This window comes from Sminthopsis crassicaudata, chromosome 1 (genome assembly GCF_048593235.1).
Source record: "Sminthopsis crassicaudata isolate SCR6 chromosome 1, ASM4859323v1, whole genome shotgun sequence".
Taxonomy (NCBI): domain Eukaryota; kingdom Metazoa; phylum Chordata; class Mammalia; order Dasyuromorphia; family Dasyuridae; genus Sminthopsis; species Sminthopsis crassicaudata.
The window spans coordinates 33578301-33596847 of NC_133617.1; the positions used below are offsets into that span (position 1 = coordinate 33578301).

The following is an 18547-nucleotide window of genomic DNA, read 5'->3' on the forward strand; positions in this document are numbered from 1 at the left end:
CGCCGCAGCCGTCGCCGTTCCAGCCGCCGCTGCCGCTCCCGCCGTAGTCCTCCTACCTCGCTCCCTCAGCCCGCCCAGGCCCAGGCGCGCGCCCACCCCCTCCAGGAGCCCCGCCTCCTCCGCGGCGTGGCGCCGCCTCCAGATGACGTCATCGCGTTGGGAGTGGGGGAGGGGTCCCTCCCTCTCCCACCAGGAGCTCCCTGGGCCACCGGAGTGGCCGAAGTGACGTCAGACGGAGTGCGGGATCCGCTCCCCCTCCCCCCCGCCCCGCACTAGGAACTCGGAATGGGAGCCCAAGGGCCGTGGTGACGTCAGAGGGAGAGCGGGATTCCCTCCCACTGGGTCACTGGACCAGGAGCACGATCAGAGGGAGAGCAGAATCTACCGTCACCATATTGAAGACGAGTGAGCCACGGTGACATCCGAGGGAGAGTCATTGTCATGGGCTCATATATTTAAAGCTGAAGCAGACCTTAGGAATCGTGGAGGCCTAGGGAGATAGGCCCAGGGAGGGTTAAGTAACCTGCCAGATTCCCCAGCTATGAGAGGCTTAAGTCAGGATCCCTCTTCTTGTCTCCGCTGGTGTTTTCTGTCCCAGAGACCATTTTGTTCTCCATGGTTGCCATGGCAACGAGAACTTTTTTGGATGATCTCCTAGGCCGGCAAGGGTTCCTGCCCATCCAGGGAAGAAAGGATGATTGACTTAAGGCTGGGAGGGGGTCACACACCAGCTGACCCCTGCCCCTTATTTCACAAATTAGAAAGTCAAAATTCCGAGAAAGCTGAAACCTCCCTCAAGCGCTAGACTTTCTGTGGAAAAGTTGGATTTTAATATTAAGTACCAATCCTGAGAAATTCCAACTTATCCAGACAATATCTAGCTGTCTGCAAATCTTCCTGTTAGACGGAAAACTCCCTGAAGGGAGGCACTATTTTCGCTTTTCTTTGGGCTAAACCAAACCTGAGGATGCGTGTGAAAAAAAAAAAAGAAAATTTTCCGCCCCTGGAGGAGCTTCCATCCCCTCGGGGAGGATGCCCCACACCGGGAGGGAGCTTTGGTCTGAGGAGTCCCGGAGACCGGAAGCGCGGCTGGCCGGGCCTTTCCGTAAGCAGCCATACCTGTCGGCGTGGTTCGGGAAGCCAGTACAAGGAGGCCCCACCTCCTCCAGGAAGGCTTCCGAAGGCTAGGCCCACCCCCTCCTAAGGCTCTTACTCACCTCAGATGCTCCCGGAGCCCTCGGGTGTCTCCCGTCTCACCCTGCTTTGTGCCCTGCAGTAGGACCCTTTGTTCCTCCGCCTTTTACTTTGTATTCCCCTAATAGATGCTCAACAAGCGTTTGTTGAATGAATGAACTTCCAGAGTTAATTGCAAAAGAGACCCAAGAATTGGCGCAAAAACTGGCATCAGGCAACATTTGAGTTTGTAACTTCTCTGAACCTCAGTTTCTTCATCTGTAAAATGGTTGCGCCACTGCCTCCTAGGAAAAGAAAGTACTTTGTAAGCCTTGCGGAGCTCTCAGACAGCTAGGGCTGCTGTGGAGATTCAGTGAAAAGTTGAAAAGGGAGCAGTGACCAGCAGCTGAGGGCAGAGGGGAGATGTTGGGGGAGAAGCAGCTCCTCTGCTTGCATCTGGCAGATTGCTGCTGCCCAAATAAATCTAACACAGGGCAGAAAGCAGAGAGGTAAAAACCTAGCGCTTTTTATGCTTCAGCACAGGAAGGTTCAGCATTCATAAAAACCCAGATTGCAGTTTCTGACAATCTTTTATAGAGAAAATTAAGAGAAATGCACTCTTTTACATATTGCAATCTCATGCGTAGTTTTTGGCTCCAGAAGCAAAAAAAGAAGAGATTCATGATCCCATGCTTCCCTCAGTGTCACAAGATCTTGCGGTGGTGGTTGTGTTCAATGTCATAAAAGCTGAACAAACTTAGTTAAACAGAGTGATGATCTCTTACATCCCCTAAGAAAACACACCCAGTTAAACAGACCATATAGGTAAACCAAGTCAGATTGTACATTAAAGTACATTTAGAGGGGTCAAAACGGGCTGATGGAGAAGGGCGGTTTACATGCCTACAGAATCAGCATAACTAAATCAGTAAATCTCATCCGAGAGATGTCAAAAAATCTTCCCTGAATTCTATCATTTCCATAAATCAAGGTTTTAGCCGAGTGGGGGTAATATTAACAGGAAACAGCCAGCTAAATATCTGTGAGAAATAGCATCATAAATGCTCGGGTATTTTACTAACTGCAAGACCCTTCGGTTTCCTCATCTGTAAAATGGGGATAGCAATAGCACCTACTTTTGCAGGTTATTATAAGGATCAAATATATATAAAAGAATTATATAAATGTAAGCTATTTATTATCAGAATCTGTAATCTGAGTTCCTTCCCTGCCCAGTAGGAGTGGAGGGACTAAGTCAGAGTCTTTTTACCTCCCAAGTAACCAAGGGTACATTTTCATTAGCATTAGGACAGCAGCCAGGCTTTTTTTTTTTTTTTTTTTTTTGAGCTTTTATGATTGCTTATTCTTTAGTTATCATGAAGTTTTTTGCATTAAGACATGCCTTCCTGATGAGAGTTAGGGAAGGGGGGAACCCCTTTTGGTTTGGCACAGGGCAGGGTCCCCTGTAAACGAATTTACAGGCCCGAAAACCTAGATTGATAAAAGAAAAAAAAAGGTTTATTTGGGGTTTGGAAGTAAGGGTAAAGGTAGAAATTCTCCAGGGCCAGAGCTGGTCCCCGGGCAGACAAGAACCCTTACATGGCTGGAAGGATACCATGTTTGGGGGCTCCTGTAAAGAGTCTGGGCCCCAGAGTTTCCTTTTTATAACCTTGAAGGTGAGTGGAGTCCCAGGCTCCTGGCTGGTTTGGGCCAGGGTTAGCATTGAATAGAATTCTATGAGTCCTTAGATAAGGAAGAAGCTGTTTGTGGGGGTTGGGAAACCTGAGCAGATAGTGGGGGGCAGGGAAAGCCCGATATCATTGGAATTCAAAAGGGTGCTTTTTGACCAGGATTTGTGAATCCAAAGAGCCTAACTTCTTCAGCAGGAGGGGGGGGGGGTTGGAAATCAGAAAGGACCCTGATGGGAGATCCTGGTAGAAGGTACCTGAACTTCTTTATTTTTATCTTCATTCAAGGCTCCTCTTTGATAAAATAAGTCATTCATTTATCTTTGTTACTCCTACTCTCCTTGTTTTAATTAAAGCTTTTTATTTTCAAAATATATATATGGATAATTTTTTAACATTGATCCTTGTAAAACTTTGCACCCCAAATTTTCCCCTCCTTCCCCAAATCCTCTTCCCTAGAGGGCAGATAATCCATTATGTTAAATATGATAAGAATATATGTTAAATCCAATATATGTTTACATATTTATACAATTATCTTGCTGCACAAGAAAAATCAAATCAAAAAGAAAAAATGAGAAAGAAAATAAAATGCAATCAATATGTTTTCTCTTTTTAAAATATCATTATTAATTTTTATTCTGAACCTTACAAACATGAATTAAAATGAACATTTACTTAAGCATAGCAGGACCAAAATAAGAAAATTGTACAAGTAATTAGAGACCCTAATTCTGTACAACTTTATTTTGAGTAAGTTCAAAGTGTAGTTTTTGAAGCTGTCTGGTTTGTGCCTCTTTGTGGTAATTCCTCCTGTTTCTTTTTGCTCCATTAACAACAACAAAGATGTCTCTTCTCTTTTCACTTCCTTATTCTTATTCCCCTCCTTTCCCTCCCACCCCTTCCCTTTATGGAAAATAAAAAGCTGAGGGTGGGGGAAGAACCACAGGCTTTCTAATAAATATACATAGTCAAGCAAAATAAATTCCCACTTTGGCCAAGACTCTTCCATTTCCAAGGCTCTAAGTAGGCTTGGGGTTTCTGTAGGAACAGAAGTGGTTGTGGATGAATGAAGAAGGATATTCCAGAACTTCAGAGTCTATCTTATCCAACTGAAACCTGAACAAGACTTACTTCTCAGGATAGACCTCTACTCCATCCACCCTTAGTGCAATGTTCCAGGTAACACTGACTTCCCATCACCTCCCCAGTTAACCTGTTCCTTTTGGGTATAGCTCTTTGTTAGAAAATTTCTCCCAACCTCTATCCTAAATCCGCCTCTCCACTACTCCCCCATTATTCCTAGTCCTCTCTGGGGCCAAGAAAAAAACAAGTTCTCCATGGAATCTGATTGTGTATCAAAGCAGACTTTTAAAAAAACTTTATTTTTCTTAAGTTTTTTTTTGTCTTTTTTTTTTTTTTTTGGCAATATAACAAATATGGAAATCCATTTTGCGTGACTGCTTACGTATAATCTATGTGAAATTGCTTATCTTCTTAAGGAGCAGGTTGAAGAGAGAGAGAGAATTCAGAACTCAAAATTTTAAAAAAGTTAAAGACTGTTATATATAATTGGAAAAAAATGCACTTAAAAGACCCAACAGTTCTCTGAATCTAATCCCTCTTTTATGTAAGGAGCCTTCTACAGCCTGCTTTGCTGTAAATTAAATGATTGTGGGAAAGAGATTCTAGGAAATTGGGGAGTGGGTACTAAGCACAAAATGTTCTGTTTATCTAGTGGTTAATTCTTGTAACGACCACAGAAAGTACTAGGATATCCTTTTAAAAATATTTTTCCTAATCATATATAAAAATAATTTTCAACATTTATTTTTTTGTATTTTTTGTTACTCTCCCTCTTTGTGCCACACATTGAGATAATTGTGAGACCCTTTACTGCTCTCCACCCCCCAAGTTGCCCTACTCTGGGTATTTCCCACCTTATCAGCATTCTTCCTGAAATGTGACAATAGAACTGAATTCAACACTCAAAATACAAAGTGATCAGGAGAGAGTACACATAGTAGTCCCTAGCTCTATCAGTCTCCCAAGTCAGCTCAAGAGAGCATTAGTTTTATTTATTTTTTATTTTATTTTATTTACACCTTCCTCATCTTGTACTTGTGAAGTTGACTGTTTTATAACCTCAAGCATTATTAGAACAGTGTTGGTACCAAGTAAGCACTTAATAGATGCTTTATCCATTCAAGTTCCTCTATTTGGATGAGAAACTATAAGCTAGCCTGTCAGGTCAGATCTCCTTGAACTGACTCTTTCACCCAGCATATGGATATCCATGGTTAAATTATCCATCTTCTCCCAGCAATCTCTCCTAGCTTTGTGTCTGGTGAATTTGACTTACCTTCTATCCATCATTGGTTGATCTTCTTAAATACCATCAGAATAAGCAACTTAACTTTGGATGATCAAATGACTGTTCTTTGTGTCTAATTATTCAATCATCTTCAAATCCAACCCACCGTACTGTTGTCTAGCCTGTGTTTCTTTCTCTTATTTATAAATAAAATATGGATATTTTACATGATTTCACATGTGCCTTCTCAACAGCTGGGTAGGAGGAGAGGGAGGTAGGAAGGGAGAGAATCTGGAACTCAAAGTTTTAAAAACATGTTTAAAATGTTTTTACATGTAACTGGGGAAAATAAAATACTATTACTACATAATAAAAACTTGAAGTGATTTGGCCAAATGTTTTGCCAAAATCTAGGTAATTAATTGTATCCATGGAATTCCTTCATGTTTTTGGTCTGTTAACAGGAGGAATTACCAGAAAGAGCACAAATTAGACAGCTTTAAAAGCTATGCTTTGAACTTAAAATACGTAAAAGCAAAAGAAAGTTGTAAAAAATTAGGATCTTTAGTTACTTGTTCACTGTCAATAAAAAAGCTGAGGTTAAGTCTGGTGTGACTTTCTAGATGATGCAGTACTGGCTCTTTGTGGTCACTGCTCCTTTTTTCTAGATGTCCACTAGAGAAGTTGTTAGTAATATTACAACCAAGCCTGGGGCATTTGACTTGCAGTTAGGTATATGGAAAGAGACAGAACTACAGATTGACAAATAGAATGTAAGCAGGATGTTGCATGTTTGCTTAATGGAGTTTGTGGAAAAGAAATATGTATATCCCAGAGACTCTTGAGCAGAAACATGTGTGGAGAGAGAAGCTACAGATATGTAGGGGATGCTAACTCTTCAGCAAGTCTCTGATTTTCACTTTCAGTAAGATAAGATCCTCTTCTCCTTTGAGTTTTGTAAAATCCAAAATAATTTCATTTTGTTTGGTTCTTTCAATTTTGTGATTGTCTCCATCTTGTGAACTAGGTGCTGCTTTGCTGTAAATTGAATGATTGTGGGAAAGAGATTCTAGGAAATTGGGGAGTGGGTACTAAGCACAAAATGTTCTGTTTTATCTAGTGGTTAATTCTTGTAACGACCACAGAAAGTACTAGGATATTCTTTTAAAAATATTTTTTCCTAATCATATATAAAAATAATTTTCAACATTTATTTTTTGTATTTTTTGTTACTCTCCCCCTTTGTGCCACACATTGAGAAGGCAAGTAATTTGACTTAGATTTACATGGAGTCATGCAAAAAAATATTTCCAAATTAGTCATATTGTAAAAGAAAACAAGAGACCAAAAAAAATTAACACAATAAAAATAAAGTAAAATCTGAATTCATACTCCATTACTTCTTTCTCTGGAAGTGGATAGCATTTTTTCACCCTAAGCCATTTGGAATTGTCTTGTACCATTATATTGTTGAAAACAACTATGTCATATATTGTATTTAAGTTATACTTTAACATATATAAGATGTATTGGTCAACCTGCCATCTGGGGGGGAGAGGAAGGAGGGGAAAAATTAGAACAAAAGGTTTGGCAATTGTCAATGTTGTAAAATTACCCATGCATATATCTGGTAAATAAAAACTATTGAAATAATAAAAAAAGAAAAAAAGAAAAGAACTATGTCATATATAAACTGATGCTAAGTGAAGTGAATAGAACCAAGAGAACATGGTGCACAGCAACAAGAAGATTATGTGTTGATCAACTTTGATGAACGTGGCTCTTTTCAACAATGAGGTAAGTCAGTCCAATTCCAATAGACTTGCGATGGAGAGAGGAGGCATCTACATCCAGAGAGGACTATGGGAACTGAATGTGGATCACAACATAGTATTTACACCTATGTTCATTATTGTTATTTGCTTGCTTATGTTTTTCTTTCTCATTTTTCCCCCTTTTAATCTGATTTTTCTTGTGCAGAATGATAATTGTGGAAATACTTATAGAAAAATTGCACATGTTTAACATATATTGGATTTCTTGCTGTCTAGGGAAGAGAGTGGGAGAAAAAGTTGGAACATAAGGTTTCACAAAGGTAAAAGGTGAAATTGTATATATTTTGAAAATAACAATTTTTTTAAAGAAAATAGTGAAGTAATTCACCACTGAACATCATACAATATTGCCATCACTGTTTACCCTCTTCTGGTTCTGTTCATTTCACTTTGTATCAGTCTATATAAGTATTTCTAAGTTTTTCTGAAAGCTTCCTGCCCATCATTTCTTGTAACACAATGGTATTCCATCACAATTATATATAAAAACTTGTTCAGTGATTCTCCAATTAATGCACATACCCTCGATTTCCAATTTTTTGCCAATACCAAGAGAGCTAATATTCTTTTAATAACCACAGAATGTACCAGGATATTTCTGTAATAACCACAAGGTTTACAGAACTCTGGCCAAACAGAAAAAAAAGTCTGTTTTATTTAAGATTATGTAAGTTGATTGTTTCCTCATTTATTGACTATTAGAAAGCTTTATTAACTGCCATATGGTAGCCTTGTACCTACTGAGAAGGTCTTGGACCCGAGTGGCAATTGTTTGCCTTACTAAAAAATCATTAATATGCTCTGCTTTAATTGCCTTAGTCCATATTAATTTCATTCTCAACAACTGGCAAGCCAACCAAGATGTCAAGAGGGGGGGACCCTGGCTCCTGAGATAGCCTTTTAGAAGAACTCTCTAGGTTGCTTTGAGGGGCTCCCCCATGTAGGATTGTCTCAGAGGTCAAACTTCCCCTTCAACCTTGATTTCAAATTCTTCCAAGTGAAAGCAAACCTCCATATTAAGGTCCTTTAAGGGAATAAAGTCAAGGGATATAAATAAAACCACTTGTGGTAATAATGAGATCTGATGATAGCATAACAGAGTGAACCCATGTGGAGACATTTCTCATATCATGAAATCAGAGGCCACTCCCAGATAAAGAGAAATGACCAAAAATTAAAAAAAAAAATCCTGCTATTTGTTCAATTTCACAAAATTTGTTCTAAAACTGAAAAAGCTGCTGCTGATAAATTATTCTGACTTAAATTCAGCATTTTTGATTATTGTATATTAAAGAAATTGAGATTGGTCACTGAGCAACTTCACCTCTACAAATAAGCTATTGCTTTTTCAGGATGTCCTGCCTAAAGAATCATGCCCTCCATTTATTAAAGAATCCATTCTTATTTGTTAATGGTCTTGAGACAGCTTTTAGAAAATTGTGTGCACTGACTTTTGATTAAATTTTCAGTGGGAGAAAGGAAAAACTTTGTCAGCAAGTATATCTGGTGTGTCTAATCATTATTGTCTGTCTTCTGTGTCTTTGTGAATGCAGCTAATTTCTGTAGTCAGATCAGCCAAAGGGAAAAAGAGTATATTTTTCTGAGGAACTTTCGTTATGTTTTTAAATTATAGTTTTTATTTACCAGATATATTAATGGGTAATTTACAGCATTGACAGTTTCCAAACCTTTTGTTCCAATGGGAACTTTCAAAATTTTCAAAAAAGGTTAAGTCTTTCTCTCTGCCAATAAAACTCCAGTCAAACTGGAAAGACAGAGAAGAGACTCAGAGAAGAAAAAAAGGAATACTTGTCTCCAATCTGTAGGCATTTATAGCATTATGAAATAGAGACTAAAATTTGTGACTAAACTGTAACATCTTTATTGTAAACTTCCAAATTGTGGTTTGAGTGTTTTTTATGAATACTGAAATGTTTTAGTGAATTAAGGCTTGGTGAAAGTTACAAAGAAACAGTCCAAGAAAAGAGGGAAGTTTTTGATCAGAAAACAACTTAAAAGCAAGTAAAACTTAATCTGGAAGAATGTTCTGTGATAGTTGCATATCTCTGAGAAAATCAGCTTCTCCTTTAATCTAATGGTAGTTCTCTTTTAATCTGAATGCTGTTAGATTATGAATTTAGCTGTGAGAAGAATGTGGTCAAAATGTTTGAAAACTGCCATATAGTTCTTGGTAACGAGCTTTTGGTAACAAGTTCTCAAAATGGAACTAAGGATTTTGCTCATGAAATTGCATTAATACTGTTGGTGAAATTATGAACCAATCCAACTGTTCTGAAGAGCAATTTGGAACTCTGCCCAAAGGTCTATAAAATTGTGCATAAACTTGTCCCAGCAAAACCACTACAAATTCTGTATTTCAAAGAAATTAAAAGAAAAAAGGAAGAAAACATATTAGTACAAAAATATTTATAGCAGTTCTTTTTACAGTGGCAAAGAATTGGAAATTGAGGGGATACCCATCGCTTGGGGAATGGTTGAACAAATATGATTACAATGTGATACTATTGTGTTATGAGAAATGACATCCGAATCCTGAGAAATGGAATGTGGATCAAAGTATAGTATTTTCACCTTTTGTTGTTATTGTTTATTCGTTTGTTTGTTTTTTTTTTCTTTCTCATGTTTTTTCCCCTTTTGATCAGATTTTTCTTGTGCAGCATGATAAATATAGAAATATGTTTAGAAGAATTGCACAAGTTTAAGCTATATTGGAGGGCTTGAGGAGGAGGAGAAAAGGGGAAAATTTGGCACACAGAGTTTTTAGCAAAGGTGAATGTTGAAAACTATTTTTGCATATATTTGGAAAAATGAAATACTATTTAAAAAAGAAATGAGATTAAAAGGATTTTTAAAGTTAATTTTTATGTTTATACATATTGGATTTAATATATATTTTAACATGTATAACATATTGAATTGCTTGCCATCTGGGGAGGGAGTGAGGGGAAGGAGGAGAAAATCTGAAACACAAGGCTCTATGTAAGGGTCAATATTGAAAAAAATTATCCGTGCATATTTTGAAAATAAAAAGCTTTAATAAAAAAAAAGGAAGGAAGGAAAAAAAGTTAAATTTTTTCAGATTGCCATGATATGTTGCACAGTTGCTATCACTTCTGGTATCATCATCATCATCATTCCAGACACAGAATAGGAATAAATATTACATTGGTATGATCATGAGGGGAAAAAATTACAAATGGGATAGTTTCAGAAAAACTTAGAAAGATATATATGGACTGATGCAAAGTGAAGTCAGCAGAATCAGGAGAAGAATGTGCACAGTAGCACAAATATTGTAAGATGATCAACTGGGAATGATTTAGCAATCCAACTAAGCAATTCAAAGATCTAATACAATCCCAAAGGACTCATGATGAATAATGCTATCCACCTCCAGAGAAAGAACTGATGGAGTCTTTTTTTTTTTAATTTAATTTTTATTTTATTTTATAATTATAACTTTTTTTTTGACAGTACATATGCATGGGTAATTTTTTACAACATTATCCCTTGCACGCACTTCTATTCAGATTTTTTCCCTTCCTCCCCCAACCCCCTCCCCCAGATGGCAGGCAGTCTTATACATGTTAAATATATTACAGTATATTCTAGATACAATATATGTGTGTAGAACTGAATTTCTTGTTGCACAGGAAGAATTGGATTCAGAAGCTAAAAATAACAGTTTACACTCATTTCCCAGTGTTCCTTTTCTGGATGTAGCTGATTCTGTCCATCATTAATCAATTGGAATTGGATTAGCTCTTCTCTATGTTGAAGATATCCACTTCCATCAGCATACATCCTCGTACAGTATCATTGTTGAAGTGTATAATGATCTTCTGGTTCTGCTCGTTTCACTTAGCATCAGTTGATGTAAGTCTCTCCAAGCCTCTCTGTATTCCTCCTGTTGGTTATTTCTTACAGAACAATAATACTCTATAACATTCATATACCATAATTTACCCAACCATTCTCCAATTGATGGGCATCCATCCATTCATCTTCCAGCTTCTAGCCACTATGAAAAGGGCTGCCACAAACATTTTGGCACATACAGGTCCCTTTCCCTTCTTTAGTATTTCCTTGGGATATAAGCCCAGTAGTAGTATGGCTGGGTCAAAGGGTATGCACATTTTGATAACTTTTTGGGCATAATTCCAGATTGCTCTCCAGAATGGTTGGATTCTTTCACAACTCCACCAACAATGCATCAGTGTCCCAGTTTTCCCACAGCCCCTCCAACATTCATCGTTATTTGTTCCTGTCATCTTAGCCAATCTGACAGGTGTGTAATGATATCTCAGAGTTGTCTTAATTTGCATTTCTCTGATCAATAGTGATTTGGAACACTCTTTCATATGAGTGGAAATAGTTTTAATTTCATCATCTGAAAATTATCTGTTCATATCCTTTGACCATTTATCAATTGGAGAATGGCTTGATTTGTTATAAATTAAAGTCAATTCTCTGTATATTTTGGAGATGAGGCCTTTATCAGAACCTTTAACTGTAAAAATGTTTTCCCAATTTGTTACTTCCCTTCTAATCTTGTTTGCATTAGTTTTGTTTGTGCAGAAACTTTTTAATTTGGTGTAATCAAAATGTTCTATTTTGTGATCAATAATGCTCTCTAGTTCTCCCTTGGACACAAACTCCTTCCTCCTCCACACGTCTGAGAGGTAAACCATCCCATGTTCCTCCAATTTATTTATGATTTCGTTCTTTATGCCTAAATCTTGGACCCATTTTGATCTTATCTTAGTATGTGGTGTTAAATGTGGGTCCATGCCTAGTTTCTGCCATACTTATTTCCAGTTTTCCCAGAAGTTTTTGTCAAATAATGAATTCTTATCCCAAAATTTGGAATCTTTGGGTTTGTCAAACACTAGATTGCTATTTTTATTCACTATCTTGCCCTGTGAACTTAACCTATGCCACTGATCAACTAGTCTATTTCTTAGCCAATACCAAATGGTTTTGGTGACTGTTGCTTTATAATATAGTTCTAGATCAGGTCTAGCTGTACCTGATGGAGTCTTAATGTAGATTAAAGAAGAGTATTTTTCATTTTCTTTATTTTTTTGTGATTTTTAAACTATATTTTTACATGACTTTACTCTCATTTCTTTTAAAAAACATTTCTAACCCTGTGGCCTCTCTCCCAGTCTCCATTTTTCAGAGATCCCTAATGGGGAGGGATTCATTAGTCATAATTGCAAGTTCTTTCAGTACCCTAAGATGAAATTTGTCTGACTTCACTGACCTGAAGCCTGGGGGAGGTTGGGAGGGAAGAGGAATAGGTATGTTCTTTTGTTATCTCCCTACTCATCTCAGGTATGCATTTTCAGTTTTAGCCATCTTTGTTCTGTCCTTTCCAGTCCAAAGATCATTTTTTTCTACAAAAGAAATGGAAAGACTATAAGAGCTAGGCAGCTCACTTTTCTCCCCATATTTAGTCATCACTATTCCATCTTTCCTGACCTGTGGTCCAGCCTGATTATTGAGTCTCCTCATTTTTATCAATATAATTTAAAAATCTTACTCATTTTCCTTAACTTTCTGTACCAGCTTCAGTTCCTCATGAGCTTTTCTTCTAGGTCCATTTAGATAGATAGATAGATAGATAGATAGATAGATAGATAGATAGATAGATAGATTCTTATAGGTCCATTTCAAGCTTCTGTTTCTTCTTGCTTTCACAAGTTTCTGGGTTGTTGTTGTTTTATTAAGTCGGTGAGTTCCTTGTGCATTCACATTAGCCTCTTTTAAATGGGTCAATTAAAGGTCTAATTGTACTTAAATATTCAAAGAAGACAATTCAATTAATTTCTCCTCTTAAATTCATAAGAATTTCTTGTTTCTTTGTTTTCTCTTGTTTCTTTTTTTAAATTAATAATATTTTATTTTTCCAAATACATGCTATGATAATTTTCAATATTCATCTTTGCAAAACCCTGTGTTCCAAATTTTTCTTCCTCTTTCTCCTCTTCCTTCCTCCCCAAGACAGCAAGCAATCCCATGTAGGTTAAACATGTACAATTCTTCTAAACATATTTCCATATTCTAGACCTCTCATTTCATTGGTTTACAGTATTCCCATAGGAGAAAGTTCTTCCTTCTGAGGCCAGAAGGCACCTCCTTTGTGACTTAGCATTGTCAATATGACTTAGAAATGTAAGAAGGACCTGAGTTTAAATCCAGCCTCAGATATTTCACATGTACCAGCTTTTGTGACTCTAGGTACCCCAACTATCTCACCAAAAAGAGAGAGACAGAGAGACAGAGATAAAGGGGAGGGGAAGGCAGAGAGAGAGAGAGAGAGAGAGAGAGAGAGAGAGAGAGAGAGAGACAGAGAGACAGAGAGACAGAGAGAGACAGAGAGAGAGAGAAAAGAAGAAGAAGAAGAAGAAGAAGAAGAAGAAGAAGAAGAAGAAGAAGAAGAAGAAGAAGAAGAAGAAGAAGAAGAAGAAGAAGAAGAAGAAGAAGAAGAAGAAGAAGAAGAAGAAGAAGAAGAAAGGACAGGAGAGGAGAGGAGAAAGGAGAGAAAAATGGAGGAAGAGAGAAAAAGAATAAGAGAGAGAGAGAGAGAGAGAGAGAGAGAGAGAGAGAGAGAGAGAGAGAGAGAGAGAGAGAGAGTTGTTGTATGGTGCAATGAGAAATTAAGTGACTTGAACTTGTTAGGGCAAGATTTAAATTAAGTCTTCCTGATTCAGAGGTCAGCTGTCTATCCACTATTCCCCATTGCCTTTCTTAGACGTCATAAAAATCTCAGTTAAGAATATGGGTTTGATTGTGTAATGATCAACTATGATAGACTTAGCTCTTCTCAGTGATACAGTGATCAAAGATAATTCCAATAGAGTTGGGATGGAAAATGCCATCTACATCTAAAGAACTATGGAGACTAAATGTAGCTTGAAGCATGCTATTTTCACTTTTTTTAGTTTTTTCTTTCTTGTGGTTTTTCACTTTTGTTCAGATTTTTTCTTCCACAACATGACAAATATGGAAATGTGATTAAAATGATTATACAAATATAATCTATATCAGATTGCTTGTTGTCTTGGGGAAGGGGAAGAAGAGACAGAGAGAAAAAAATGGAACACAAAATCATACAAAAACGAATGTTGAACACTATCTTTATATGTAATTGGAAAAAATATATATATTATTAAGTAAAAAAAAAACCAACATAAAATAAAATGGGTTTGGTGAAAAGCAGGAATAGTCATGGATGAAAAGGGTAACTTCAGGCCAGGATCCCAAGTAGTTTCCCATTCTAGTTAGTTGCCTTCAGGATCTCAGAAGTACCAAAAAAAAGTAGTTAATAATTTTGAAAAAACTTTCCTTATGCAAAATTATAATCAACTCCCACCATTGTGAAAATTCTTGCTTTTCACAGAGAAAGTGTGACATAGAAAGGTGAAGAAATCTTCGAAAGCTGGGGTTTTGACTGTGAAACTCTTAGGCGTAGGGAGGGTACAGGATTCAGTTTTGATCTAGCTGTTCCCCAAACCTGGTTTCTTCTACCAACCTGTCTGCCACATACCACTTCCTTTGGCATGTCAACCAAACCACAAAAATATCTTGTTTTCGGCTCCCCCAAGACTTTGGCTCTTTAGGATTCTTGTGGAGAAAGAGGAAAAACTGATGGGGTAGGCGGGTTGAATGTTGGGGCAGACTATCAGAGAAATCAGCTTTCTCTTTTTCTTCCCCCTTAGGTGGATCTGTCTGGTTTTCCCCATCTTTTTCAGTATGTGATATTTGTGGTTTAACTAAGATTAGACTCTTCCAAGCCCAGAACAACGTGCGGGCCAGCTTTTCCCTTCAAAGAAGGCATTGTTTTAGCCTGCCTAATGAGTTTCCAGTTCCACAATGCTAGGAATTGTGTGGAAAATCTAATTTTTATTTTTATTAAGGTCCTCAAAGGGTAAAATCTTAGAAGGCATTTTGGAATGAAGTAGCTTCTTTCTAGGAAAAAAAATGTATAGGAAACTATTTATCAGTATTTTCACCCACGCTTCATTCCAGATAAATTAGCCCACTAGATATTCCCCAAGTGTAGCATCTTATCTCCAGTCTATACCTTCATGAACTGTTTGTATTGTTGTTGAGGCATTCCAGTTTTGTCCAACTCGTAGTGACCCTTTTTGGGGGTGATTTTGGCAAAGATACGGAGTGGTTTGCCATTTCCTTGAGTGACTTGCTTGGGTTCACACAGCTAACAAGTGTCTGGGGGTGGATTTGAACTCACAAAAAGGGGTTTCCTGACTCTACACCTGGTGGTCTATACCCTGGGTCACCTCGCTGTTCCACATGGGTTGTACCTCACACCTAGAATGTACTTCTTTATAACCATAACCCCATCCAGGAGTTATAGTAAATACTTGAACCTTCTTCAACTTAAACTACTTAAAGTCTACTTAAACTTTCTTCAACCTATGTCACAGAATTTTAGATTTGGAAATCAGGAAGAAGTGGGTCTGACTTTTGCTACCTCAAATACTAACTAAATGATCCTAAGCAAGACACCTGTCAGTACCTCAGTTACCTCGTCTGTAAAAAGAGGGATCGGATGGTCTTTCAGCTCTAATCTTTGATCACTATTTCTAGCTTCCCCCAAAGTATATTCAGGAGTCACCTCTTATTATCTGTTTCTGGCACTCCTAGTCACTAATACTTTCTACTGCTATAAATTATGTTGTATTATATTTCACTATATTTTGAATTTATGTATATATTTATGTATATTACATATATATGTGTATATATATACACATATATATATATATATTTGAAATATAACAAACACTACCCTGGCTCCCAATGCCTGAAGGCCAAATGTTATATTTCATCACATATCCAGGGTTCTCTAGTACCCTTCAGGAGGTTTGGAGTATCTAAGCTCCCTGCAAATGGCTCCCATTCCCACTGATGGCATCCCTTCAATTGCAGAGGGCGTCCCCAGCTTTCCAGTTCCATTTAACCACTGATAGAAGCATTACATTTACTTCAAAAGGTAAAATCACAAATGCACAGACTTATCCCTCAACACGTGAGGGCCATAATCCTCTCTCCCCGGGTACCACCTGAGTCTGTAGGGAGGATGACGGGGATTAAGTTCAAAGCTTAGCACGGTTCCCATAGCGCACAGCCCCATTTCCAAGTCTTTCTAAATCCTCCTTGGGATCATGTCGCTGGCTTTCCAGGGTATCCACGCCAGGTTGGCCGGCTGTCGCTCCCCACCTACAAGTCTGTCTCCAGGATCACCATGATTTGATTTCCAGATGCCCTGAGAATCACCCCTGGCATCTAAAACTGAGGACAAACTGTGTAGAACAGAAACAAATACCTCCATACCCATTTCTCAGAAACTGTGTAAAAACAGACAAGCATGGAAAGGACTCCTTCCTCTCTCACTGGTTCAGTTTATGGGGTCCATGATCTGAGAGAACTGGGACCATCAGTCTCTGGAAGTAGCAAATAAGAGCAGCCCAAAAGGCGTGATAGAAAAATTATAAATCAAGGGGCTCCAATTAATCATTTTTAAAGGGAAAGGCAGCCAGCCCATCAAAGCAGGTTATCGCCACCCATGTGATCATAGATGGAGGACTCCATGTTAGACAACCAAGATATCCTCCAAAGAACCCTTAAAGGTACCTCTATATGAGGAGAGCCTTGTGTGCCCATATTAGCTCTGGACATTGAGGTAGGAAGACATAGTGGATAGAGAGCTGACCTCAGACCCAGGAAGACTTTTGCATGTACTGGTTAAATGTCTTTGGGCAAAAATCTCATTAAGGTAATAGGTCAAAGCTAAAGTGCCAACCTACAGTGGTAGAGTGGGCTTATCCCTGGTCCCATCCCTTTCCTTGTACTTAATATTTTTTTGATCTGTGTCCAACATTTGTCCTTCTCTTTTCCTGTCATTTTAGCTAATCTGACAGGTATGTAGGGGTACCTCAGAGTTGTCTTAATTTGCATTTCTCTGATCAATAGTGATTTAGAGCATTTTTTCAAATGTCTAGAAATGTTTTTTATTTCTTTGTCTGAAAATTGTCTTTTCAGGAGGGGATATGGGAAAACTGGGATACTAATGCATTGCTGGTCGAGTTGTGAACTGATCCAACCATTCTGGAGAGCAATTTGGCACTATGCGCAAAAGACTATCAAACTGCATATGTTTTGATCCAGCAGTGTTTCCACTGGTCTTGTGTCCCAGAGAGACCATGGAAAAAGGGAAGAGGACCTATAGTACAAACAGGTTTGTGGCAGCCCTTTTTGTAGTAACAAGGAACTGGAAACTGAGTGAATGCCTATCAGTGGGAGAACGGCTGAATAAGTTATGGTTTATGAATGTTATGGAATATTATTGTTCTGTAAGAAATGACCAGCAGGATGATTTCAGAAAGGCCTGGAGAGACTGACAGGAACTGATAATAAGTTAAATGAACAGAACCAGGAGATCATTGTACAGAATAACAAGAAGTTTATGTGATAATCAACTGTGATGGACTTCACTCTTTTCCACAATAAGGCAGTTCCAATACATTTGTGATGGAAAGTGACATCCACATCCAGAGAGAGCACTGTGAAGTCTGAAGAGGAATAAAAGCACAGTATTTTCACCTTTTTCCAGTTGTTGTTTGCTTGGTTTTTTTTCCCTTTCTCATGTTTTTTCCCTTCTGACCTGATTTTTTTTTATGTGTGTATGTGTGTGTGCAGCATGATGAATATGGAAATATGTTTAGAAGAATTGCACATGTTTAATCTATATTGGATTGCTTGCTGTCTTGGGGAGGGAAGAGGGGGGAAAGGTGGGAGAACATTGTAGAACACAAGGTTTTGCAAAGGTGAATGTTCAAAGCTATGTTTGCATGTATTTGGAAAAATAAAATACTATTTTTAAAATTTTATTTCCCTAGTAATAAAAGGCTGAGGAGTGAGGGGAAATGTTCCCACTTGTTGGAGCATCCTCATACTCCTGAAGCCGTTGTGAATACCACAAAGTTTCATTTAGAGCAGGGGTCCTTAAACTTTTTAAACAGGGGACCAGTTCACTGTCCTTCAGACTGTTGGAGGGCTGGACTAGAGTAAAAACAAAAGCTCACACTCTTTCTCCTCCCCTCAGCCCATTTGCCATAATCCAGCGGGCCCCATAAACATCCTCAGCCACCGCATATGGCCCACGGGCCATAGTTTGAGAACCCCTGATTTAGATGAATCAATTAACAAACATTTATTAAACTCCTACCATACATCAAGCATTGCACTAGGTCTTACATCTATACCTCATCCACATTCCACGGACTGATTTAAATATTCCTCATAGTCATTTATCATGTTCTAATTTCCCTAAATACATTGGGAATTCATTACTCACCTAAAAGGAATATTAATTTCAAAAACAAACAAGCCACTCCTTGCTTCTTGTCTCTTTCCCAAGAGACAAGATATACAAAAATGGAGTGCTCTTTTTAGAGCGATGAAGATTGACTTCATTTTGGTGTATT

General features: G+C 38.1%; 1 long non-coding RNA gene across 1 annotated transcript; it reads left to right on the forward strand.

Annotated features, from left to right (window-relative positions):
- The first annotated feature begins 57 nt into the window (after positions 1 to 57).
- On the forward strand, positions 58 to 3235 carry LOC141560463 (uncharacterized). Its single transcript, XR_012487719.1, has 2 exons — positions 58 to 719; positions 1032 to 3235. It is a non-coding gene; the product is annotated as an uncharacterized LOC141560463 (long non-coding RNA).
- The last annotated feature ends 15312 nt before the right edge of the window (positions 3236 to 18547 follow it).